At 46.7% G+C, this 25,914-nt stretch overlaps 1 pseudogene; it reads right to left on the bottom strand.

Annotated features, from left to right (window-relative positions):
• Positions 1-1,643: 1,643 nt before the first annotated feature.
• On the bottom strand, positions 1,644-13,054 carry LOC118575343 (annotated as a pseudogene).
• Positions 13,055-25,914: the final 12,860 nt, after the last annotated feature.

Below are 25,914 nucleotides of genomic sequence, written 5' to 3' on the forward strand. Positions count from 1 at the left end.
ACGGGGAGGGCTCAGCCCCTTGTAGGTGATGTCATCCTCAGGCTGGTGTTCCTAGGTTCTGTAATAAAGCAGGCTGAGCAAGCCATAGAGAGCAAGCCAGTCAGCAGCACCCCTCTGTGGCCTCAGCTCAGCTCGTAACTCCAGGTTCCCGCCCTGTTTGAGTTCCTGTCCTGACTTCCTTCAGTGATGAACAGTGATGTAAATTCTAAGTCAAATAAACCATTTCCTCCCCACATTGCTTATGGGCATGGTGTTTCATCAAGGCAGCAGACCTGGAACCAAGACAGGACCTTACAGCCCAGTGCACTGCAGACCCAAGAGTTGGCAGGAAGCTGCCCCAATTGCTGCTTCATAGATGCAGATGCTAACTAGGCCCAGGTGAGGAGACAAACCACTCAGAATATTTCCAAGCCCTATCCAAGCTCTCTCACAGGCAAACAGCTCAGAGGAGGACATTTCCAGGCAGGCACAGTGGAGGGGGGAAGGGGGTGGGGAAGCTCTGGGCCTGCCAAAGGCTGAGCTAGGTTTGGGAGACAAGCAACCCCACCTTGCCCTTCCCAGGGAAGAAGGCACCCCAAACAGTCTTTGTCTTCTACTTAGCTTGTCTTGCTCCTTATCCCCATAAACTTCCTGTTTCCTTCATGAAGGATTAAGGTGCAGAAGGTGCTCTATAAGAATTTTCACTGGATCTCTGAGGGAGTCACAGGTGCACATACAGTTGTGTGTGTATGTGAAACTATAACACTCACGAACACACACACACACACACAGCCTATTCCCAAAATGGAACTGAACAAGATTCAAACCAGGTAGGTCCACATAAGTGGTGAGGAATGGCCCTACCGCAGCCTTCCACACCATGAGCCCCCTCTCACACTTCCCAGTGGCCACTTTCAAAGTAAAAAAGATGCACAATATGCCACAATGTTATTATCACCATGCTTTAGTCAATTCAATCTAGGACCGGGGTTCCGTTTCCAGCACCCACATGGCAACTTACAACTACTTCCAGGGGATCACATGCCTTTTTCTGACAGCCAAGGGCACCAGGTATACACATATATACATGTGGAAACTCACACATACATAAAAATTAAAATCTAAATGGCCAAGAGATTAAAAAGAAAACACACATTTTGATGGAACTAAAAACAGCCCAGTTGGTGCATATGACTTCTGACTATTACACCCAATGGAAACCTAACACACCAAATGACTCTAGAGGAAAAGGTAACAGGGGGGAGAACCAGAAGTGGAGATGGATGACAAATGGTGTTGGTTGGGGAAACACTTACCAGGCAAGAGACATGCCCTGAACTCCATTAGAAGAAAGGACCACTCCTCACCAGCCAGGAGTTTGCTATTACCCACCCCAAACCCAAGGGAGCACCAAGAGTTCTAAGCGCACCTGCCAAGATGGGATGGGGGAAGGGGAAGTCCTAGCCCAAGTGAGGACTTCCCTGGTTACAAGCTACCAGCTAAGGCTCCAAATAGGATCCTCACCTCCCGACTTCTATCTTACTTGCCCACATGGCACAGCAGCCATCATAAAAGACAGTATAGCCCCAAGTGTGCGGGCACACACACCCCTTGAGAAGGCCCTGGGCCTGTAGGTATCCACACACAGGCCTATCACTCCCCACCGTGATAAACTGAGCAGAGCCCTGGCACAGGGAGTTCGCTGAGGGCCACCTTCCTTCCTTCAGCATCCCCACTTTGAGGCATTTCATGAAGCAGCAGGCCTGGCAGAACTTCCATCTTTGTTTGGTGATCTCACACTCATTGGTGGCCAGACAGCTGTACTAGATTTTCTGCAACACTGAGAGGGTTGCCAGGTGCCTGCTGTCTGTCCATCCCGAACCCCAACCCCTTAGGCTGACTGGGGATTAGATGGCCAGAGCTGACGTGCCCCACCCAGGGCTGCAAACGGAAGTACTGCTAGAAGCAGGGACTCTGAATGATGCCGCTCCACTCCCGGGATGCGTCAAATTCTCTCCCATGCCCATTCCAGCCTGGGAGCTGGGCAGCCCCAGCAGCCAGCTGGGGAGGAAAAACTCATTCTTCTGAGAATGGTTCTCTAACCACCAGATGGGGGGTGAGAGGGTGACATCAAAATATGCTGACACAGCATTTGACACCAGCAGAACCAGCCATGGGTGCTGAGCTGGACATCAGCACAGACCACCCCAGTTCTTCCAGCCACCAACCTGCACCTGTCACTAGGAAAAGCCGGGAGAAAACTGTGGCAGGGCGTGGACTCTGCCTCCCACTGCGGGCCAGGACACCTAGATCCTGACTTTGAGGAAATCTCTTTCCCATGACTTAGCCTTAGTTTCTGCAACTGCAAAATACTTGTTAGTTCCTCAGGGAAGGGTTGAACAAAACCTTACGTGGAAAGTCACTTTAAGATTGTAGCCTAGGCTGTGTAAGGCGGTGCATGCTTTTAATCCCTATAGAGGCGGGCAGAACCCTGTGTGTTTGAGACCAGCCTGTTGTACATTGTGAGTTTCCAGGACAGCCAGGGCTTCACAGAGCGACCTTGCCTCAAGATAGACAGACAGACAGACAGAAATTAAAGCAAAACAAAACAAAAAGACCAGTTGTAGCCCAGGTTAGGCATCACAGTGTGCATTCCTATCACTTTATTTTTATTATGACTACAATTGTCTTTTCATTTATTTGTGTGTGCATGCATGTATATTAGGGGTGAGAGGAAGGTATGAGTGCCAGTGTGTGGAGGTCAGAGGACAACTTCCCGGGTGGGAGTCAGTTTTCTCCATCCACCATGAGGCTCATGGGATTGAACTTAGGTCATCAGGCTTGCCAGCAAACTGCCTTTACCCACTGAGCTATCTCGCTCTGTGATCTTAGCCCCTGGGAGGTGAGCTGTAGGCAGGAAGATCATGGGGTTAAGGTCAGTCTTGTCCACAAATCAAGTTCAAGGCCAGCCTGGACCACACATCTTAGAAACAAAACAGGGCTGGGATGTAACTCAGTTGATAAAGTGCTTGCTATGTATGAAGTCCTGGGTGCTACACCCAACAGCCTGGTGGTGCACACCTGGGATCCTAACAACTGGAGGTAGAGGCAGGGGGATTAGAAGTCCAAGGTCATCTTTAGCTACAGAACAGGAATCCAAGGGCAGCCTGGGCCACAGGAACATAGCCTGTCTCAAAGCACACAAATGCAGTGAATGAAAATAAAGAATAATCACTTAAGTATGGCAAACCACTCAATTAGTCCCAGCACTGGAAATGCTGAAGCAAGCTGCTCAGGACACTGTGGGCTATGAGGCCAGATGGTCTCTAACATTTAAGACAAAACAGCAAACCACTTCAGCAAAACCATTGTCATTGTGAAAACAGGGACAGTGTCCACTCTGAGTCCCCTGCCTTTTCAATACCTATTTAACAAATATGGACTGTGTGCCTACAATCCTGGTACTAGGGAAAAAAACAACAGAAGGCACCATGTCCTTATCCCACTCACAGTAATAGCCAGGGTTTATTGTAAACCTACTATGTGCTGCCTCTGGATCAGCTCTCATGACGCTTACCATAAGTCTGAACTGGCTATCAGTGCCCAACTTGGAGACCAAGAAAGGGAGACTCAGGAAGCCAAAATGAGCCACCTCAGGCCCAGACAGAACCCCCTATATCCGCTCCGCTGTACCTCACAAGGAGCTTGAAAAAAATCAGAAAGCGACTCACTCACAAAGGCAAGCTTCTGTTACTAACCCAGGAGGGGAGATAAGTGGCCCAGGGCACCCCATGCTGCAGCCTCCTAGTGTGGTACATGGAAACGCTATCAGGTCTCCTAGAGCAGAGAATGAACCATGGGCCACCAATGGTAAAGGGCTCTGAATCATTGTCACTTTTGGGCCCAAGTTACCACACTGTCACAATCCCCAAGGCTCAGACTGAGGAACCTCAGAGACCCTTGTGACCTCTCATTGACACCTAATCAATGGTATTCCTTTTTTTCTTTGTGTGTTTGCATTGTATGTATGTATGTATGTATGTACGTATGTATGTATGTATGTATGTATGTATGGTTGCACTGTGAATGTGTGTGTCCCGAGTGCCCACAGTGTATGTTCAGAGACCAGAGGACATCTCACTCTGTGGCCCAGGCTGGCCCCAAATTCAGTGATGCCCCTACTTTGGCCTCCTCAGTCTTGAATTACAGATGTTGAGTCACTACACCTGTCTAAACATGGAAACATAAAAAATAAACAAGAGAGGAGCACAGAGGCTTAGCTAATGCATCTGTGCCCTATGTGTGTTTTTTAGAGGTTCTACAATCTGTAGCCTGTCCCCGATCCAATCATCTTCACACCATTCAGCCTGAGCCCTCCTACTCCCCATTTCCCAGAACTGGCACACACAGGCAAGTCCACCAAGTGCCCTCTGTCCCAGGCTTGTATCCCATCAATCCAGATCCCAATCCATATCTCACTGGAGAGATGTTGCTTCTCTCTGCCAGCCACCCCATGCTGTCCTACCATCCAGTCCTGTCTACTTCCTCCATACAGGCTAGCTCCTCTTGACAGTCCAAATCCTCAACTCACACACGGTAGGTTCCTGAAGCACATTAACAACTAAACAACCAAGTATTCAGCTGCATGCCTGCTCAACATAGATTAAGTCTTTAACTTTGCCAATTTCTCCCCATCTTACAGGAGAGAGAGAGCAAGTTATAAATGGTTCATGGCTGTAATCCCAGCCACAAGGAGGTTGAGGCTTTAGGAAAATCAGGGAGAAGAATGAGATGCACTATACAGCGAGGGTCTGGTGTGTTTGTTTTAAAGTTTTTACAAAAGAGAAAGGATAGCCCAGCTCTGGTAAAAAGCAGCCTGGGAATTGAACCCAGGTGACCTACTCACAGATGCTGTATGGTGCAGACAGCTGTGCTCTGTTCTGGGCTACCCTGCAACCAGCCACCCGCTGAGTGAGGGTGAGCCACAGATTATTCCTCAGAATGGAGATGGGGGGGGGTGGTGGGAGTTACAGCATGGGTGGGTTTAGGCCTGCTGTCTTCCTAAGACAAGATGACACGACAAGAGTGCGTCCCAAGGCTAACAGTGAGTGTGGGACCATGCTCCTGAGCTTTTAGGGTGTCCGTGTGTGCACACATGCACACGCGTGCGCGCGCGCGCACACACACACACACACACACACACACACACACAAGCGCCTGTGTGTATTTCTAAATTCACTTATTTATTTTGTTCCTTTCAATTTGTTTTATGGGCCTGGCGGCTGGCTGCCAGCAAAACCAGGCTGGTGGCCTCGCCTTGTAATTTCTGTGAGTGCCTCCTTGATAAAGTGATGAGATTAATTCATCATTGTTCCTGTGGTCTCAAGGGGGGAGTCCCAGAGATCTCAGCACAGGGAGCAGGCATCAGTGGTATGCACATCTTGATTGAGCAAGCCAGTGCCTGCTCCCCACCCCACCCCAAACACACCCCATCAACTCAGGTGTGACTGTGTTAGTGAATAAGACATTAGACAACAGGAAGCCCAGACTCAGGTCTCAACCTGGAAGTTTGTCTACTGTAGACAAAGGCATACTCCACTTCTTGCAAGTAGAGTCACCTAACTTCTCTGAGCCTCTGTTTCCTCATCTGTAAAATGGGTGTAGTTTCCTTCTCAAAGTTGGATGAATTCCGCACACCAGGACTGAGTAGAATACAGACCTTGGCGTCCAGGCAGGCAAGGCTGGCAAACTAAATCTTCCCTCCAGGCAGATCCGCTGGGGTATCTGGAGAGGATGCTATCCTCCAGCCTGTCAGCACCACACTTGAAGGCTGTCCACCCAGGGACACTTGAGATCACTATCATCTGTGGATGGCGGGATCTCAGCTCCTGTTCGTGCCTGAGGGAGAGGAAGGCACATCCAGAGCTGAGCTGGAATTGGGTGTGACCCTGAGGCAAAGAGGTAGTCTCTTTGATCCTAGGCCACTCTGAGAAAGGAATCCCAGAGGAAGCCCCACCAGCTGTCCCGCTGCTGAAAGCAAGCCAGAAGCCCCAGCCAGGCTCAGGCACAGGCTGTTAGGCTAAAAAACCAAACTAAACTAAAATTAAATTAAATTAAAAAGTCAGCTGAGCTCTTGGGAGGTTGCTGTAGGAGAATCCTGAAGGAGTTCACCACCACCACAGGCCACATGGTGAGCACCAACCCAACCTGAGCTGCATGAGACCTTTTCTCCAAACAGAAGAAAAAGACAGGTAAGTCCTTGGTGCACACAAATACCTGGAGCATGCATCCTGTCTATAGTTCTGTGCTTAGCAGCAATTCTTGAGGTTGGGGATGGGGGAGCGAGGTGATGGTTGGTCAACCAGAATACCACGTCAGCCAAGGTGTGAAATAAAGTCCTTTCCACACAAGCAGGGCATCAGCAGCAGCGCTACCTCTCCACCATTCCAACATGCTCATGCAGCCTGTGCTCTGAGCCCAAACAGAACAGCATACCAAGCAGAAGTGCCCAGAAAGCAGGTAATTTAGATTAAAAATAGAAGAGAAAATAGATTTAAACCAAAAGTTGATATGCAAGAAGGGATGGAGAGAGATGGACCCAGGAGAGGGACAGACCAATAATAATAATACCGGCTGTAATGGCACATACCTATAATTTCAGGGCTGAGGAAGGAGGCAGGAGTTCAAGGCCATCCTGGACTACTGAGAGAACTTATATCTCCAAAAAAAGGGGGAGGGGTAAGGCTGGGGATTTAGCTCTGTGGTAGAGTGCTTGCCTAGCAATTGCAAGGCCCTGGGTTAGGTCCTTGGCTCTGGAAGAAAAAAAAAAGTCAAGATTACTAAGTTAGTAATTACAGGTATTGAAGTCATTAACATTAGTAAATAAGAATATGCTGGGTTTTGGTGTGTGTGTGTGTGTGTGTGTGTGTGTGTGTGTGTGTGTATGTGTGTAAACTTTGGACTGGGGTGTAAGGAAAATGGGTAGGGCCAGAAGCTCTTACCTTTCCTTAGAAATTTTGTATTTCTAAGGCCAGTAATATAACTCGGTGGGTAAAGGTGTTAGTATCCAAGTCTGGGAACCTGAGTAGAACACTAGGACCCACATGATAGTTCTGGCCTCTACATAGGAGCTACTGTAGAAGGGCTCATACACAATGTACACATTGTAATTCAAATTTTAAAAAAGAAAACCCATGTTTCTATTATAGTCTTTAAATTAGATGTATATATTATTTTGATTTTAAAAAATTCTTAAAATTAGCTAGGCAATGGCAACACATGTATTTAATCCCAGCATTAGAGAGATGGAGGCAGGCAGATCTCTGAGATCAAGGCCAGGCTGGTATATAGAGCAAGGCTACACAGGGAAACCCTGTGCAAAAAAAATACAAGAAAAATTACTGAAATGATACCTTATTAAAATCTAAGAAATTCTGTGGGCCAGGGTGTAGCTCTAGGGTAGAAGCCTTGTGGCCCAAGGCCCTGGGTTTGATACTCAGCAAACTCTTAGAAAAGAGGACAGCACCTCACCCTAAGTACCAAGAATGAAATCCAACCTCCAGGGCAAGGCCCTCCAGGGCTGGGGTCTCTGGCCAGTGTAGCCAACTCTTCCCACAGAGGTTTCAGTAAACCTGAATCACCAATACTAGCCCTGAGCTCATGAAACCCAGAACCCTCAGCTCCCTCCACCCCAAACTCATCCTGTGAAACCCAGAACCCTCAGCTCCCTCCACCCCAAACTCATCCTGTGAAACCCAGAACCCTCAGCCCCCTCCACCCCAAACTCCTCTTTCTGTCCTCCAGGTGATCTCCCAGTTCTGGGTCTGTCCTCGTGGCCTTCTGAATGACACCTTCCTCCCTTTCATCCATCCCCATTGACAGCAACTGACAGTCTCTCAGTCAGAATTCTGTTGTGATGTTCTCCCATCTGAACTGTGTCCTTACTGTGGAACAACACCTTTGCATTATTCTGAGACAGGGTCTCATTTATTCCAATCCCTGTAGCTGATGACCTTGAACTTCTGATCCTCCTGCCTCCACCTTCCAGAAGCTGTGGTTACAAGTCTTCAGCACGACACAGGGTGTATGTGAATACTGGGGTTCAAACACAGGGATTCCTGCAAGCCAGGTGAGCATTATACCAAGCTGAGCTACATCCTTTTACCAAGCTTAGCCCATCTTCTTCCTGGTCACTCTGTAGCCAAAGTGGCCTCGAAGTCACCACATAGCCCAGGCTGGTCAGCAAGTCAATGCTACCCTTCTGCCTCTTCCTCTGCCTCCCAAGTACTAGACTTTCAAGAGTGAGTCACCATACCTGGCACTTCTTTCATTTACAAGTATAGAACCTGGCACCTAAATGTGTGTGTGTGTGTGTGTGTGTGTGTGTGTGTGTGTGTGTGTGTGTTTGAGTGTAGTATGTATGTACATATGTATGTATGTATGTTGAGTTAAGGACTGATGTAATTGGACTGAAAGCTTTAAGAGCCCCACAGAGAATTCCCAAAGGACAACAGTGCCCGGCCAGTTGTCATACACTGTGATGTCCTTTTGGTCCTTCTCTGGGTTCTTCATGGGGGACCACACACCTATCACCACCAGCTTTACTGAAGACTGATAGCCACATTTTGTCTCTCTTCTCTCTCTGCAGAGGGTGTCACTCATTTCTACCTGGCAGGGGTACTTCATCATCTCTGAAATAATAACATGCACTTTTAATGTGCCACCAAGAAAGAAAGAGAAGAGGAACCCCACCCCCACTCCCAATTAAACTGCCATTTCAGGTGCTGTGGAGAAGCACTCCTTTAATCCCAGCACTCTGGAGGCAGAGATAGGTGGATCTCAGGGAATTTGAGGCCAGCCTGGTGGATACAAGTTCCAGGACTGCCAGGACTATGTAGAGAGACCCTGTCTCATTTATAAATAAATAGATAGATAGATAGATAGATAGATAGATAGACAGATAGATAGATAAATAAATAAATTAATAAACGAACAAATAAATAAATGCTGTTGTAGTATAACCAGCATTTTCACATTTTTATTTAAAACTACTTTTAAATTTTAGTTAGCTATAGACTTGATCACAGGGAATTCTGAGGTAGCCAATATATGTGTATATGTATATGTATATGTATGTGCACACATAATGCACACACACACACACATATATATAAAGATTGGCTAAGAGATTCTGAAATGTTTTGTTGTCATTTTTACTAAATTCACCATTTCACAGGACTGTCTTCCTTCCTAATGTGGGAGCTAAAAATCTATTTCTTTACATGAGGAACCATAGCCATCTTGGACTCCTCCTCGGCAACTGGCCCTGGCTCTAGAAGTTTTGATGTATGCACATGAGGCTTCTGACAACCACACCGTGCCAGCACCGTGCTGGTCAAGTGTGTGTGCCACAGTTGTAACCAGGGTAAATGTGCTTCAGAGCTGACAGAATGGTGTTCCCACTTCCATCACTCTGCCTCCCAACCTGCCCAGACTCTCACCTGGAGTGCTTTCCCCTGCCCTGCTATCATCAATAGAGGCATCAAGCTGGGGGAGAGGGCTGGGTGTGGTAAACCAGACAGTTAAGCCAACTGTCAGTCAGGGGTCTCTAAATTTGCATTTCTAAGGAAACCAAGTAGGCTAGAGCACATACTTGGAGAGCTACAGACACAGATCTCATTTTATCTAGAACCCAGAGCCAGGTCCTGGACTCCAATGTCTCTGAACTGTTATGATTCAGTGTGTCCAAAATTTCATTTACTTCCAAAAATGTCCTCTTCCCCAGCCTGCTTCCGCCGTCCCACACCCTTGCACCTACCTCGAACTCTCTCTAGTCACTGTGCTTTTACACTCCCCCACCCCCTCTGCCATGATCCTCCCTTCTAGACCAGATCTAACTGGATAGTACCCACCCGTTATCTAAGTCCACGCCACTTCTTCCCCCCCTCGACACCCTGGGCTTCCAGATCCTTCCTATCATTGCCAGAATTCTTTTCCTAAGAGGAGAGCTACTTCCTGGCCCAGAAACTTCCATGGCTTCTTTTGGTCAAGCATAAACAACAATTAGCTGTTTATTTCGTGGCAATTATATGCCAGGCACTAAGTTACACACATTATATGCACATGGCTCAGTTTCTGCAAAACACTTGAGAGGAAAGAAGTACTTATTAGCCACATTTTATTAAATGACTCAAAAAGAGTCACTACTTCAAAAGGATGGCTACCTACACCTACAAAACTGTCCATGCACGATTCGAATCTGAATCAGTTTAAACAGGCCTCCTCGGACTGCCACTGAGTCATTTTCTGACTTCACCCACCCACTTTTGACAAGGTGTCAGGAGCTGCTCTTCACATTCTCCACAGCAATAGGGAAATGAAGGCCAGGGGACTCATCCAAGGTCAGCCAGCTGGCTTGTCACTGGTCTACGACAAGGTCCTGACTCCTTCATGTTCCTGGGCTGTGTCCGCATAGCAGTCCTGGGTCCCCCAGGATTCACCAACCAGCCTCAGTTCTCCAAGACAAAAGGCCTGGAGGTGGTCCCAGACAGAACAACCCATCAGCCATGCCTCTGCCCTTCTCCTTGGGGACGTTCTGCAGAGCCTGCAGAAGGGCCTCTGGTGAGCGGGAACTCCATGCCAGGACTCCTCACTTGCTCCCTGTCACAAGTCACAGATCCAGGGAGGTGCTGGCAGGGTATCACCCACTCCACCTAAATTGATAACCTCTCTAGTCAGTCAGATGTGTACAGATTGATGTTCTTTTCCAATCTGCCCTTCTTTTCTGTTCTGGGGACTGAACCTAAGCCTCAGACCTGCTAAGTGTTTGTTCTGATACTGGGCTACATGATGAGTTCCCTAACTAACACTACTTAAAATACAAATAAAAAAACTGAAGAAGAAGAGGAGAGGAAAATGTGAAGAAGAGGAGGAGGAGTGCAGGGATGGTAGAACACACCTTGGGTGCCTGCAGTTGGAAGGCAGAAACAGGAAGATCTCCGAGTTTGAGGTCAGCCTGGTCTACACAGCAAGTTCCAGGCCAACCAAAGCTACATGATGAGATCTTGTCTCAAAAGCAAAGCAAATAAATGGGGGAGGGGTAGTGGTGATGGCATGGACAGCTGGAGAGATGGCTCAGTGTGAGAGCACATACTGTTCTTGCAGAGGACCCAAGTTCAGTTCCTAACACCCACAAAAGTCTCACAACTGCCATGGTTTTGTCCTAAAACACTTGGTGTTTTCTCTGTATGGAATGCTGGTCCCCAGATTTCTTACCTGGGCCTCAGGTTACCTTGAGAGCCTCCCCTGAGTCTCCCTTAAGCTCTGTCTCTACATTAGAGTTCCTATCTACCACTCTATGTTTCACAATTTCAATTTGTTCCTTGACTTCTTCTCTGTCATATGCAAGATGATGGAATAGGGGCCATGGGTGGGTACCCAGTTCCCGGTGTGATGATTGGAACTCAACACAAATTTACAGAAAAGAACTTAATGACCAAATCACAAGCTCAAACATAAGGCAGGGACCTTCAGTCCTTTAGTTTAAAAAGGAAGAGTTGCTTAATATTCAAGTACTGTCTCATATTATACATGGTATTATGTCAGTTCCCCTCTTTCCCCCACTTTTTTTTTCAAATTTTGAGACACACACCATCTCACAGTCCTCCAACTCCCTAGAAACCAAGCTGGCCTTGAACTCAAGAGATCCACCTGGCTCTGCCTCCTTAGTGAGTGCTCCACCACCACTCAGTCACATAAGATTTAACTAGAAATGACTGGCATTTTCTGAAGGCTGCAGTCGATGCTGGTCACCTGGTCGAATCTGCAACAAGGGAGCCATGAAATTTAACCCAGTTTGTGTAAGTCTCAGTGTCAGTTATTTAGCAGCACTCTTATCCTTCAAGAAAATGTCCTGAACATGACAAAACCACAGAATAGTTTTTATTGAGAGGGGATATAGGGAAACGTGACAGGCCTGTGTGAAACACACGTGATTAAGAGGACAAGAGAGACTCATGCATGATGGCACCGGCTTTATAAAGGGTGGGCCGTGCATGCATGCAGGAACTCGTGTGGCTACTCCACGCATGCACATAGATTACATGGTCCTGCGTGCTTTACACAACCATGCAAAGCCATGGAGTTCTAGTCACTCTAGATGTTTTGACCTGGAAATGGCTATTTTGAACTGGAAATAACTGGGGTCCGCTGGGCAAGCCCAACCGTGTGGACATGTTGTGACTTCATATCACTCAGGACTATGAATTTGCAGTTAGAACTGCTGGAAGTCAAAAGCAGCATATAACCTAGATAAGCCTAACTCTTGGAAACTAACACATGCAAGGATTATCTTAATAGTGTAGGCATGCCATGGCTTTAAAAAAAAACTTTTAGGGAGAGTGGTCCACACACTCAACCAGTCTGCATGGTGACAGTTGTTCAGGGCTGGGTATTGTGTGGATTTTTCTACATTGTTTCAGGTGTGCAGCAAAGAGGACCATGGTGTATCTACAGTCATACAGTTAGAACCCTCTTTCTAGAATCCCTGCATGAGAAACACTGAGACACAAGACAGAAGTCTTCCAGAGAGCCTCTGCTCCCATGGAACCCAGATTTGAATTTAAGAAAACAAACATGCTGGAACTTCAGGACAGAGTCCCCACTCACAGACTGAATCCAGGGCCTGCAGTGCCCACCACGCACCTCGGATGGTTCTCTGGAAGAGTGCCTTGCAGGCCCCGCAGGAGACCACGCCATAGTGGTAGCCAGAGGCATTGTTACCGCACACAAGGCACAGATGCTTGGGGATGAGCACGTACTCACACTTGATGTCATTCATGATACCACTAGCACAGTCCTTGTAGCTCTTGTGGCACAGGGTGCCTCCCAGCCCCACACCTGCAAACATAGGCAGCGAGTCCAGACCATTGGCATCCATGCCAAAGCCACTGCTGGCATCAGAGGAGCTGCTGGGGCTGTGGTGGCTGAGGGCATCAATGCCTGATGATGGGCTGAATGGCTCCATGTTAATGAAGGAGCCACAGATGGAGCCCAGGTGCCAATCTTCGGAGGACATTTGGTTCAGCAGGACATTTGGTTCAGCAGCCTGTGGACACAAAGCATGGGAGTAAGTCCCTGTCTCAAAAAAAAAGTAGAGCGTGATTAAGAAACCCAATGTCAATCTCTGGCCTCTGTATACATATAAGCACCCCCTCCTATATACGTAAACATGTATATGCTCAAATCAAACACATGCACACTTAACTGAGGAGGAAATAGAAGTGAACTGAGAAATTGGGATAGTACATACCACAGTAAGATCATGGAGAGAGGGTCCAATTCTAAATATGCAATGATTTTGTTTCTCCCAAAGGTTACTAATCTACAGAGCCAGAGTGTAATTTCATACTTTTTTTTCCAGTGTTAGGGATCAAACTGAGGGTCATCCACCAAATAGAGAACTTTAAGAAAAATCACCCCAACACTACAAGTCTGATGGTTTAATGAATACCAATTTTGAATTATTAGAGATATTTGTGTAGTTCTGGGGATATAGGTCAGATGAAAAGCATGTATGGTACCTTGGGTTCGATCCCAGCACTGAACCGAAAAATAACAAATTCGGGTTTGAGAGCAAATTTTGGATCTCAGATTTTCAGAATAGAGCACTTCACTCTATGTCAGTTGCTGATGCTGGATTTGTATGGAGAGTAATCCAGGCATCATAGCATATGCCCATAATCCCAGCTCCTTCGGAAACAGAGCTGAGATGGTCACAAGCCCCTCCCCCTCCACACCCAGGCTACATAGTGGAACTCTGTTTCACAACCCAGTAAATAAATCATGAAGCGTAGGGACAGAAAAGAAGGGGCTGAAGTTGGAATATGTACAGGCCCTGAGTTTGGCACCCAAGACCGAGACATTTAAAAATCCTGAAGAACAAAGTCAGGATGGGAAGGCAGGGCCTGGATGAAGACCCAGCATGCAAAAGCCTGATGTATGTTGGATCGTGGAACCAAGGTGAACTTCAGAAAGCTGTCCTGTAACTCCCCAACCCTTCAAAAACAAGCATGGAGGGCAGAAGCAGGGGATATAGGTCAGTTGGTAGAGTGATCGTCCAGCTTGTACAATGCCCTGGGTTTGATTCCCCCCTACTGCATGAACTCATTCCTGGTTGTGTATGCCAATATCTCCAGTGCTCAGGAGGTAGAGACAGGAAGAGCCAAAGTTCAAGGCTAGCCTCAGGTACATGACACAATGGTTGAGTTGGAGGCCAGTCAGGGCTACATGCAACTCTGCAACAAAAAAGATGGTACACAGCTTTCATCCTATCACTTGAGAGACAGAGGCAGGTGGATCTCTGATAGTTAAAGGCCAGCCTGGATTACAGGCCAGTACCAGGCCAGCAAAGGCCACATAGTGAAAACCTTTCTCAAAAACTAAAATAAAATCAAGAAAAATTAAAAATGAAACCATTTTAGAGGTGAGCACAGATAGGTTACCAAGTGGAGTCCAGGAAGGATGCAGACTCAGGATGAGAGAGGGAGGTAACCACCACATGTTCTAGGAGGGGGAACAGGCCAGCCATCATCTGGGGCTGGCTGGATCAATGACTATTGACTCTTTGTGGGAAGGCAACAGAGGCTGAGGGAAAAAATTAGAGATACATTTTACAATTGCAAATTGCTGACTTTGGTTCTGTAAACTTGCTTGCATTAGACACTGACCCATCCTCTCCCTGGAAATAAGTAAAAAGTTTCAGATCTGAGCCGTCAGCCTTGGGACAAGGTCTGCAATTATAGATTAAAATATTAATAAGTCTGTTTAAAAAAATTCCTCAAATGGGACCCAAGATAAGGACCATCTGGCGAGTCCAGCAAATGAGGTCAAATGTCAGCCAATCACAAGCATGTAACTATTCGAACTCCCCTCCAGAGTAACCGCTCCCCAGAGACCTCCCCTGAGCCAACCAGTTTAGGACTAATGTTACAAAATTTCCCAGGTAAGAAAATGATTGCTGAAATACATGATGATTTTTAAATTGGGTCAAACCCGGGGCACCTGGTATCTTATGCTAATTTTGTAGTTTCTGCCTTTAAAAATGCTTGTAACCACTGCTCAGGGATCTCTGACTGACCAGGACAGAGAGCCCACTTGTGCCAGTGCTCTTACATTCCTCTTGTGTGTTGCATCTGCTGGTTTGGAATCTTGGTTTCTGGGGTAGCCCTCTCACAGAGGAAAGTATCCCAGGGGTCAGGGGTCTTTCATTTGGGGGCTTGTCTGGGATTTGGCCGCTCCCAGACCCAAATTCCAAGGCCAGTTGGAGGTAAGACAGAGCTCTAATGTTTCATGTCTTTAATGTTTGTTGTTTTTTTGTTCTACGTTTTGGGATCCAAAAGTGCCTGTACAGGACTTGTATCTGAATTTGTATTTGGGCCAGTGGGGAAGGCAGATGTGCCCAGACCCCTGGTCCCGCCCTGGAGTCCCATTCTAGGGTCAGTTGGAGGGAGGAAGTGATCCAAGTGTCTCTTTGTTCTAGGGAGTTAAGGCACGGCCGGCCCCTCCCATTTGAAGTTTCCTTCCTCATTTGTATTCACTGGGCACCGCGCGGCATCTGTCTAGTCTTGTTTGTTTCTGTTTAGTGTTGATTGTCTTTATTGTCTGTCTTGTGGCCTCTAGAAAAATGGGACAACGACTAACAACCCCCTTAAGCCTCACTTTAGATCACTGGAAAGATGTTATCCTATTATTTCTTTATCTTTTTTCTCAGAGTAGATTCACTGATCTACTTCATATCTATATGCTTTTTTCTTTTTAAGCAAAACCTCTGAATCTAATCTCCATGTTCAGCTCTTTTCCTGAACATTAACATTTAACAACTTGTAACCAATCATCATAAACAATGACAATATCCAAAACTCATTAAACAACCGAAAACTTCCCATCCCACCTTTTGGGGATGTGGGCGTCGTTTTCTTAAAATTACTTCCATCTTTAGGGGATCTTGAAAAGAAAATTTTGGGGTTAATTGTCAAGTCCTGTATCATTTGTCCAGCTGCTGCATAATGAGAAAGTGCAGGGCTTGTTTCAAATCCTTGTTCAAGTAGTCTGTCAGGCTGGATCATCTCAGCCAGTCATCTCAAAATTATCCTAAGTCGTTTGTAGTCCAAAGTCGATCTTCCCGTGGTATTAATCAGCTTAATGGCTATATCATAGTCCATGTGGAATCATCATTGTGGGATCCTGTCATCTTTTTGAAGATTTCAAAGTCACTGTTAGGCATGATCTTGGTTCCCTTAGATTTTTTTTTGTGTGTGTGCCTCCTCTGTGGTTTAGAGCAATCACAGTCTCATGTCTGTCTGTCTTTTGGAACCATGAGTATTCTTCCCTAGAAGAGAAAATCTTCACAACAATTTCTCCCCAGTATTTGTCTTGCCAAACATTTCCAAACTGACCTTAGCCGATCCTTTCTTGTAACATGCTGGTCCTGGCAATTCTTCTCTGAACAAGCAACGGTAAACCCTTTGTTCCAGGTAGTAGCATCACAGCAGTCACCCATACGATGAGAAGCAGCCGGTAACTCGAAGCAGCAGTCACTGCCTCCATAGTCTCACCAACATTGTTTGTGTCTCTGCCCCTGCCGAAGCTTCTTCTAGGCCGGCCTCAACTCGGGATCCTCCTGCCTCTGCCTTCTTCAGTAAATCCTACCGGCATGTGCCACCACAACCGGCCAAGTGTAGCTTGGGCCTGAGCCAGGGTTCACAAGGCCACAGGCAAGAGGCTTTTTCATGAATTCGTACCACGAACGTTGGGTGCCAGATGTAACAGGAAACTTAAAGAGTTCTTATTAGTGAGGTCAAACCTGAGGCCAGTTATTGGGGTGATTGCTGGAAGATCAGAGACACAGAACAAGCCACAGTTTTCTCACCTCACCAGTTCCTCAGCTGGTCTTGTTTCCTCAGGCTGGAAGTTTCTGAGTCCTCCTCCCAATGGCTCTCAGCTGGACTGTGCTGCTCCAAAGCCTGAATACTTCTCCAGCCATATGCTTAACTAACTAAATGCTTTACTCACTACATGCTTTTTTCTCCTTAGTTCCTGGCCCTCACGCCTTATATACCTTTCTCTTTCTGCCCCCACTCCCTGGGGTTAAAGGTTGGGTTTCTGGGATTAAAGGCGTGGGTCACCATGCTTAGCTGTTTCTAAAGTGGCCTTTAACTTTAGGAAAAGGGCTAGGCAAAAGGTGCTTGTAAAAAAAAAAAGAAAAAAGAAAAATACAATTACTAGTTTTAAATACTTTACATTCAATTGGATTGTTTTATGTTGTATACAAATTATTATTGAGATTGAGACTGTTAGAATATACTATACACATATTTCTAATCTTGCTCGAGATATTGTATTTATACCATTCATTTAACAATGTAATGCAATTTGCTAATCCTTGAATGTTAGTATTACCAACTATTAGGATATATAGAAATGAAAATTAGTGGTTAGACATTACAATTGAACTTGTAGTCATATTAGGTGTGTTTTCAAGATCAAACAGATATATTTTAGATAGACAGGTCATCTTCAAACCCTTCAGAGATGTACAGAACATGGCATTTAAAATGTTTTAATAACTTAAGAATTTTTCTTTTTTGCTATGACTATGAGACATGACTGCCCCTGGCAGTACCAATCTACTTCAGAGAAAATATGGGCATTGAAGAAACTACATAAGGAGTTAACTTTCATTGTGGCAAAAGTTAGCGACTGGACAACAAAGTTCCTCTAATCAACTGCTGACAAACAAGACAGACAGGACATTAAACCATGGACTACCAATTCTTGCCAAAACAAGTGTGGTTGTGGCTTTAACAAAAGGCATCTTCTGAAGCCAGGACAATATGGCTCCATCCCTGAAGTGAGTGACCTTTGCAATCTGTAAAAGGTACCGTGCCCTTTTCTTCAAAGGCAGCTGAACAGGGAGTGGGCCAATGGCTTCTGATGTGCAATGGAATAGCAGATGAAACAGTTATTCTTGAAGAAAAACTAAGCTCACCCCTCTCAATAGTAGACTGGCGTTTAATAGAGGGATGTGGAGAAGAACAGGATGTCAAGATGAAGCCACATATACACAGCCAAGAAAAATAGACAACTGAATTGAAAAAAACATCAATAATTTCCAGAATTTAAAATCCTGAATCATGACATGACACTAATAGAATTCAGGTATTTCAGGTACATGGATTGCTCTCACCAAATGTGAGGTCAAACTGTTGACCTTGTATACATCCTAGTTCACAAAAGAGTCTGCCAGATATGCTACGCCTATAGGCTGAAGATGATGCCCCAACACCATGGAGAAACCTCAGGTGACTGTGTAGGCAGCTGGCTGTTTCTGTCAACTCACATTTTTTTTTTTGGAAGTTGCTTGCATGCACTTCTTGTTTTTATTTTTTATTAGGTAGTATTATTTCCTTCTTGGGTCTCTGAGGGAGTTGAAGAACAGTTAGTTATAGTTATAATTATCTTTGTTAAGGATTTCAGAAAAACTCACTAAGAGCTGTAAGTGTATAAATTTGAAAGACGTTATAAGACAGTTCCATTAGCAATATATGTTAGGATAAAAGTGCATCAGGTACAGTCTGGACTTACCAAAATAGGATAGATAATGGAGTTATTTTCTTGGAATTTGTCAAAAACAAATGGACTAGACATTGTTTAGGTATTTATTGTTTGTATATATGGTATATATAGTTATTGTACTTTTGTATATAGTTTTTCTTATATTAGTTATAACTTTTTCCTTTTTCTCTTTTTATTAAAATAGAAAAGGGGAAATATAGTGATATTTTATTTGTATTGAAATGTGATTTTATTTGTATGTCAATAAAGTTGCCTTGAGGTCAGAGCAAGCCAGAGCAGAAGCTGAGCTGTAGTGGGGCATGCCTTTAATCCCAGCACTTGGGAGGCAGAGCTAGGCGGATCTCTGTGTGTTCAAGGACACAGCCAGCATGGCAGACACAAGCCTTTAATCTCAATACCAACCATAGAAGACCTGGAGGTCTGTACAAACAGGCAGTGACAAGGAGGTCATGTGGCTGGGTTTACAACCAATGAGAAAACAGAACAGAAAGTTTTTAAATAGAAAGGACGCACAGAAGTAGGTCTCTTGCAGAGAGGAAGAACAGCAGAAGCACTGAAGGGTAAGGTTTTCCGCTCTTGATCTGACCTCGTGGTTTTTAACTCTGCAATCGGTTCTGTGTTTCTTATTCAACAAGCCGGTTACATCTACAATGGCTCTTTTATCTTAATGTTCTCTTACAGGTGAAGGCTCGAGTTTTTCAGCCCAGCCTTCATGGACACCCTGATTAGGTCCCCTACATAGTCATTTGGGAGGATCTTGCCCAAGATCCCCAAAGTGGATCAAGCCCTTCCTTCCCCAGCCTCCGTCCACACCCCTTGTTCCCCAGCCTCTGTCCACACCCCTTGTTCCCCAGCCTCTGTCCACACCCCTTGTTCCCCTCCCTCCACCCTCATCTTCCCTCTATCCCCTAAAAGAATTGTCCGGGTTTAAAGCTAAGGACTCTTCCTCCTCACCTCCCCCTGTTTTATCTGATGATCAGACAGATTCACTACTGTTAGATCCCCCATCGATGTTAGACCCCCCACCACCTTATGCCCAACCCACTCGCTCGATAAGAAAAGAACAAAGGGGCCCCCTAGAGGGCTCCCTTTCCCCACCTGCTCCCTCCCCAGACTCCACTGAACTGGAGGCGGGTCCCCAGGTGCTACCACAGCCTCTGGGTCCCTCACCACCTCCCAGCAGTTGTATGCACCTCCACAGTGATCGAGGAGGGGACAATGAGGGGGTCTGGACAGCCCATGCTTTTCCCCTCCAGACAGTGGCTGGCCAATTTCAGTATTGGCCTTTTTCCGCTTCAGATGTATATAACTGGAAAACTCACAACCCATCCTTTTCACAAGACCCTCAGGGCCTGACAGGCTTGATTGAATACATTCTGTTAACCCACCAGCCCACTTGGATGATTGTCAGCAGCTCTTACAGACTCTCCTCACCATGGAGGAATGACAGTGGGTGTTCCTAGAAGCTCTCAAAAATGTTCCAGGAGAAGATGGCAGACAGATGCAGTTGCCTAATGAGATCGATGAAATGTTCCCATTAACCCGCCCTGATTGGAACTTCAACATGACAGCTGGTAGGGAGCAGCTCCATCTTTATCGCCAGGTTCTGTTGGTGGGTCTCAAAGGGGCTGGAAGGCGCCCTACCAATTTGGCCAAGGTATATGCGATAATACAGGGGGCTGAGGAAACACCCACAGGATTCCTAGAGAGGTTGATGGAAGGATATTGTATGTATATGCCGTTTGACCCCTCTGCTAAAGATAGGCAATCCGATGTCATCATGTCCTTTATCGGGCAATCAGCCCCAGACATACGGACTAAGCTACAGCAGTTGGAGGGGCTTCAGGGGTACACCTTACAGGATTTAGTCAAGGAAGCAGAAAAAAATTTTAATAAGAGAGAGACACAAGAAGAAAAGGAAGAAAGACTGCGTAGGGAGCAGGAGGACTGAGAGGACAAGAAGCGAGACAAGAGGCATACTAGGGAGCTAAGTAAATCTTGGCCACTGTAGTGTGACAGCCAGAAGAGGGAGGGGCTAGGTTAGGGAGGGGCCTGGGAGATGAAAAGAGACCTCAAGTGAGCCGTGGCCAGTGTGCATATTCTAAGGAAATAGGACACTGGGCCAAGAACTGCCCTAAAATTAAAAGACAGACAAGAGGACCCTGGAAGCTGACAGAAATATTGTCCCTACAGGATGATGAAGACTAGGACAGTCAGGTCCAGGCACCCCCCCCAGCCCCGGATAACTCTTCGAGTGGGGGGCCAACCAGTAACCTTCCTGGTTGACACCGGTGTCCAACATTAGGTCCTAACTCAATCAAGGGTCCCTTGAGGGTGCCACAGGAGGAAAGCTGTACTGATGGATGACTGAGCGAAAAGTACACCTTCGGACGGGATTAGTCACTCATTCCTCTTACTTCCAGACTGCGCCTATCCATTGTTGGGGAGAGACCTCCTCTCAAAAGTAGGAGCCCAGATTTACTTCCAAGAAAAAGGGACCTCCATTACGGAACCCCAAGGGCAGCCCCTCCAAGTCCTAACTCTGTGCCTAGACGATGAACATCAATTACATGAAAGCCCTCAGTCAGCCCAGATCGACCCTCAATGGTTATCAGATTTTCCCCCGGGCTTGGGCGGAGACTGCAGGAATGGGACTGGCTGCAAACCAGGCCCCATGATCATTAGACTTAAGCCCTCATCTACCCCGGTGATGATACGTCAGTATCCACTAAGCAGGGAAGCCAAAAATGGAATTAGGCCACATATACAAAGACTGCTACAATTGGGCATCCTAAAACCATGCCAATCCCCATGGAACACCCCCTTATTGCCAGTCAAAAGGCCTGGGATGGGGGACTATCGTCCGGTACAGGACTTAAGAGAAGTAAACAAGAGGACAGAGGACATACATCCTACAGTGCCCAATCCCTAAAACTTGCTAAGTACACTGCCCCCAAGCTACACATGGTAAACAGTGCTAGATTTAAAAGATGCTTTCTTCTGCATGATACAAAGCCCTCAGAGTCAGCCAATCTTTGCTTTTGAATGGAGAGATCCAGAATCAGGTTTTTCAGGACAGCTCACATGGATGAGATTACCGCAGGATTCAAAAACTCCCCGACTCTGTTTGAGGAGGCTCTACATCAGGACCTGGCCGATTTCAGAGTCAGCCATCCTCAGTTTGCTCTTTTGCAGTATGTAGATGACCTGCTCCTAGCAACTGAGACTCGAGATAACTGTCAAAAAGGTACCAGGGCCCTTTGAAAAAGGGTAGGGGAATTAGGGTATAGGGCCTCAGCTAAAAAGGCCCAAATTTGTGTCAGACAAGTGACCTACCTGGGCTATAAGCTGGAAGGAGGACAGAGGTGACTAACAGAGGGTCGTAAACAAACTGTCACCCAGATCCTGCCGCCTACAAGTGCACGGGCCCTGAGGGAGTTCTTGGGAAGTGCAGGATTTTGTCGCTTATGGATACCAGGATTTGCTGAGCTGACAGCCCCTCTGTATCCCCTTACCAAGGCCAATGCCCCATTCCAGTGGGAAAAAGAACAACAACAGGCCTTTGATCAAATTAAAAAGGCCTTATTATCAGCTCCGGCTTTGGGCCTCCCAGATGTGACCAGGCCATTCACTTTATATGTGGATGAACAACAGGGAATTCCAAAAGGAGTTTTGACCCAAAAATTAGGGCCCTGGAAAAGACTGGTGGCCTACTTTTCAAAGAAACTGGACAATGTGGCGGCTGGATGGCCCCCATGTCTCCATATCATTGCAGCTGTGGCCATATTGGTAAAAGACTCTGATAAGCTAACCTTGGGACAGCCCTTAACAGTGACAGCCCCCCATGCCATAGAGACATTTATTCGCCAGCCCCCTGACCAATTGCTTTCAAATGCCTGGATCACCCATTACCAGACAATGCTATTAAATCCCGACCAGATTTGGTTTGGGGCTGCAGTCTCTCTCAACCCAATGACTCTACTTCTGGACATCGGACTCTCACCTCTCCATCGAACATGATTGTCATCAAATTCTGGCAGAAGTACATGGGACCTGTGAAGACTTAACTAACCAACCTCTGCCAGATGCTGAACACACCTGGTACACGGATGGGAGCAATTTCCTGCATAACAGTGAGCGAAAGGCAGCAGTAGTAGATGGGACCACAGTCATCTGGGTGTCGGCCCTAGAGCCGGGAACCTCAGCACAGAGGGCCGAACTCATCACCCTGACGCAGGCATTGACAAAGGCCCAGGGAAAAAAAGTCAACATTTACACAGACAGCCAGTATGCTTTTGCTACTGCACATGTCCATGGAGAGATTTATCGAAGGTGGGGCCTGTTAACCTCGGCGGAAAAAGATATTAAAAACAAAATAGAAATCCTAGACCTCCTACAGGCCCTCTTCCTGCCTAAAAAAGGTGAGCATCATCCATTGTCCGGGTCACCAGGTGGGGAGGGACCCTGTAGTGGTGGGAAACAGCATGGCAGATGAAACTGCTAGGACAACAGCCTTACAAAACCAAACCCTTGACTTAACCACATCCCAGGAAAGGCAGCCAAACAAACAGCCTCTCTTCCAGTATTCAGATCAGGACATAGAGATGGCCAAAAAGTTAAAGGCAACCTTTAATGACTTGACCGGAACTTGGGAATACAAAAATAAAACTATACTGCCCCCAAAGGATGCAAGGAGACTGGTCACTTACCTGCACAGGTGGACTCACTTGGGTTTTAAAAAGCTAGAGTCTCTTTTACAGAGAGAGGAACAGTTTCATTACATTCCAGATTTATCGGGCATAATAAAACAAGTTGTAGACTCTTGTATTACCTGTGCCAATGTCAATGCAGGCCTGTTCCAGGCACCCGCTGGAGTCAGGATGAGAGGAGAACGACCCGGCACCACTGGGAGATCGATTTCACCGAGATCAGGCCTGGCAAATACGGAGTTAAATATCTCCTAGTCTTTGTAGATACTTTCTCCGGCTAGACAGAAGCCTTCCCCACCAAACAAGAAACAGCACAAGTGGTGGTCAAAAAGATTTTAGAAGAGATCTTTCCTCGATTTGGGCTCCCTAAGGTAATAGGGTCAGATAATGGCCCTGCTTTCATCTCTCAGGTAAGTCAGATGGTGGCCAACCTTTTGGGGATAAATTGGAAATTACATTGCACTTACAGACCCCAAAGTTCAGGACAGGTAGAGCGAATGAACAGAACGATTAAAGAGACCCTAACCAAATTAGCCCTAGAAACTTGCACTAAAGACTGGGTCCAACTCCTTCCCATGTCTCTGTTTAGAGCTCGAAACACTCCAGCAAGCCATGGACTGACTCCCTACAAAATCCTATATGGGGGACCACCTCCTATAGCAGATTTCCTTGACCCTGCATTGATTCCTTTGCAAATACCCAAAGTTTGCAGGTGTGGCTGTGAGCCCTACAACTCATCCAGAGACTGGTGTGGAAGCCCTTGGCCACCATCTATACAGCTGGGAGCTCCACTGTCCCACACCCCTTCCAGATCGGCGACGAAGTGTACGTGAGAAGACACCAATCCAGGACCCTCGAGCCTCGTTGCAAGGGCCCACATACTGTGCTGCTGACCACCCCCACGGCAGTAAAAGTCGATGGCATCGCTGCCTGGATCCATGCCTCCCATCTTAAGCCAGCACGCCAGCTGGGACCCGACTGAAAATTGGAAGAGACTAGTAATCCCCTAAAACTTCAAGTCCGCCAAGCTGGTATTGTTTCTCCTACTAGTACTTTTACCCTGTAACCTAGGAGCTAGCTCAGCAGCTAATCCACACTGCCCCCAACATCTGGTTTGGGAAGTTAGCACTGCTACTGGACAGGTCGTCAGGTTAACTGAAGGCAACCACACCCCCGGAACCTGGTGGCCCACCCTAACACTTGACCTGTGCCAACTATTCATGGGGCTGGACACCTGGGATATCCCAGAACAAGAAAACCCAAACGATTTACAATGGAGAGTAAAAATAGTCCCTCCCCCTTGGTATGGGTGCTCAAACCCACAGGCACGTGCCGAACTCCATGGTTTGGAGTTCTACGTCTGTCCTAGAAATAGGAGACATAGAAAACAAGTTATAAAATGTGGAGGGCCTGAGTCCCTATACTGTGCCAAATGGGGAAGTGAGACTACCGGGGATGCCTACTGGGGACCATCTTCCAGTCATGATTGGATTCCAGTCAAAAAGGGCTCTGTGGCAGACTGCTCAAAACAGGCTCTTTGTAACCCCTTGTCCATCATCTTTACAGAACCAGGGAAACGAGTTGAAAATCTAGCCCAGTTGCAAAAAGGTCTCTACAAGGAGGGAAATGACGATGGCCTCTGGTTTAAGATTACCCTCCTCCAAAAACCTGTCTCATCCAATGATGATAGGACCAAACCCTGTCCTTCATCCCTGCTCTCAGGTACTCCAAGCCCTGCCACCCAAGATTATTACCACAACCCACACCCCCGTGACTTCAAAAAACCACCCTCCCCCTCCATCAACAACCATACAGATGTCCCTGATGCCCCTCCCCTTATGCAACCTGATCAAGGGAGCCTTCTCTGCCCTTAACTCCACCAAAAGCGACCTCACTCAGTCCTGTTGGCTCTGCCTTTCTGAGGAACCCCCTTATTATGAGGGAACAGCCTACAACAACACTGACTCATGCTCCTGGGGAAGGCAAGGTGCCAGCAAACTAACTTTATCTGAGGTATCAGGACAGGGACTATGTCTTGGTACACCACCCCCTGAAAAGAGTCAGCTCTGTGCCCACACAGAAAAGGTTACAGCTATTACAGGCAAATACTTAGCACCCTCAGACTGGGGATGGTGGGCTTGTAACATCAGTTTAACCCCTTGTATCTCACCAATTCTGATAAACCAGACTGGTTTCTGTGTTCTAGTGCATCTGTAACCTCGGGTTATATACCATGACTCCTCATCTTTTGAAGAACAGATGGAAGTCCTGACCCACCGATACAAAAGAGAACCCGTCACCATGACCTTAGCCGTCCTCATGGGACTGGGAACAGTAGTGGGCATAGCGGGGGCGAGAATGGGGAGTGCTGCTCATGTGCAAGGGTATCAGCACATGGAACAGCTAAAGGCCACTATAGCACAGGATTTGAGGGGGCTAGAGGCTTCCAACTCTGCATTAGAAACCTCCCTCACCTCCCTGTCAGAGGTTGTGCTCCAAAATCGAAGAGGCCTAGACTTGGTTTTCATTAGAGATGGAGGATTATGGGTGACCCTAAAAGAATAATGTTGCTTCTATGCTGACCACACTGGGG

Source organism: Onychomys torridus, unplaced genomic scaffold, assembly GCF_903995425.1.
Source record: "Onychomys torridus unplaced genomic scaffold, mOncTor1.1, whole genome shotgun sequence".
In the NCBI taxonomy this organism is placed as follows: domain Eukaryota; kingdom Metazoa; phylum Chordata; class Mammalia; order Rodentia; family Cricetidae; genus Onychomys; species Onychomys torridus.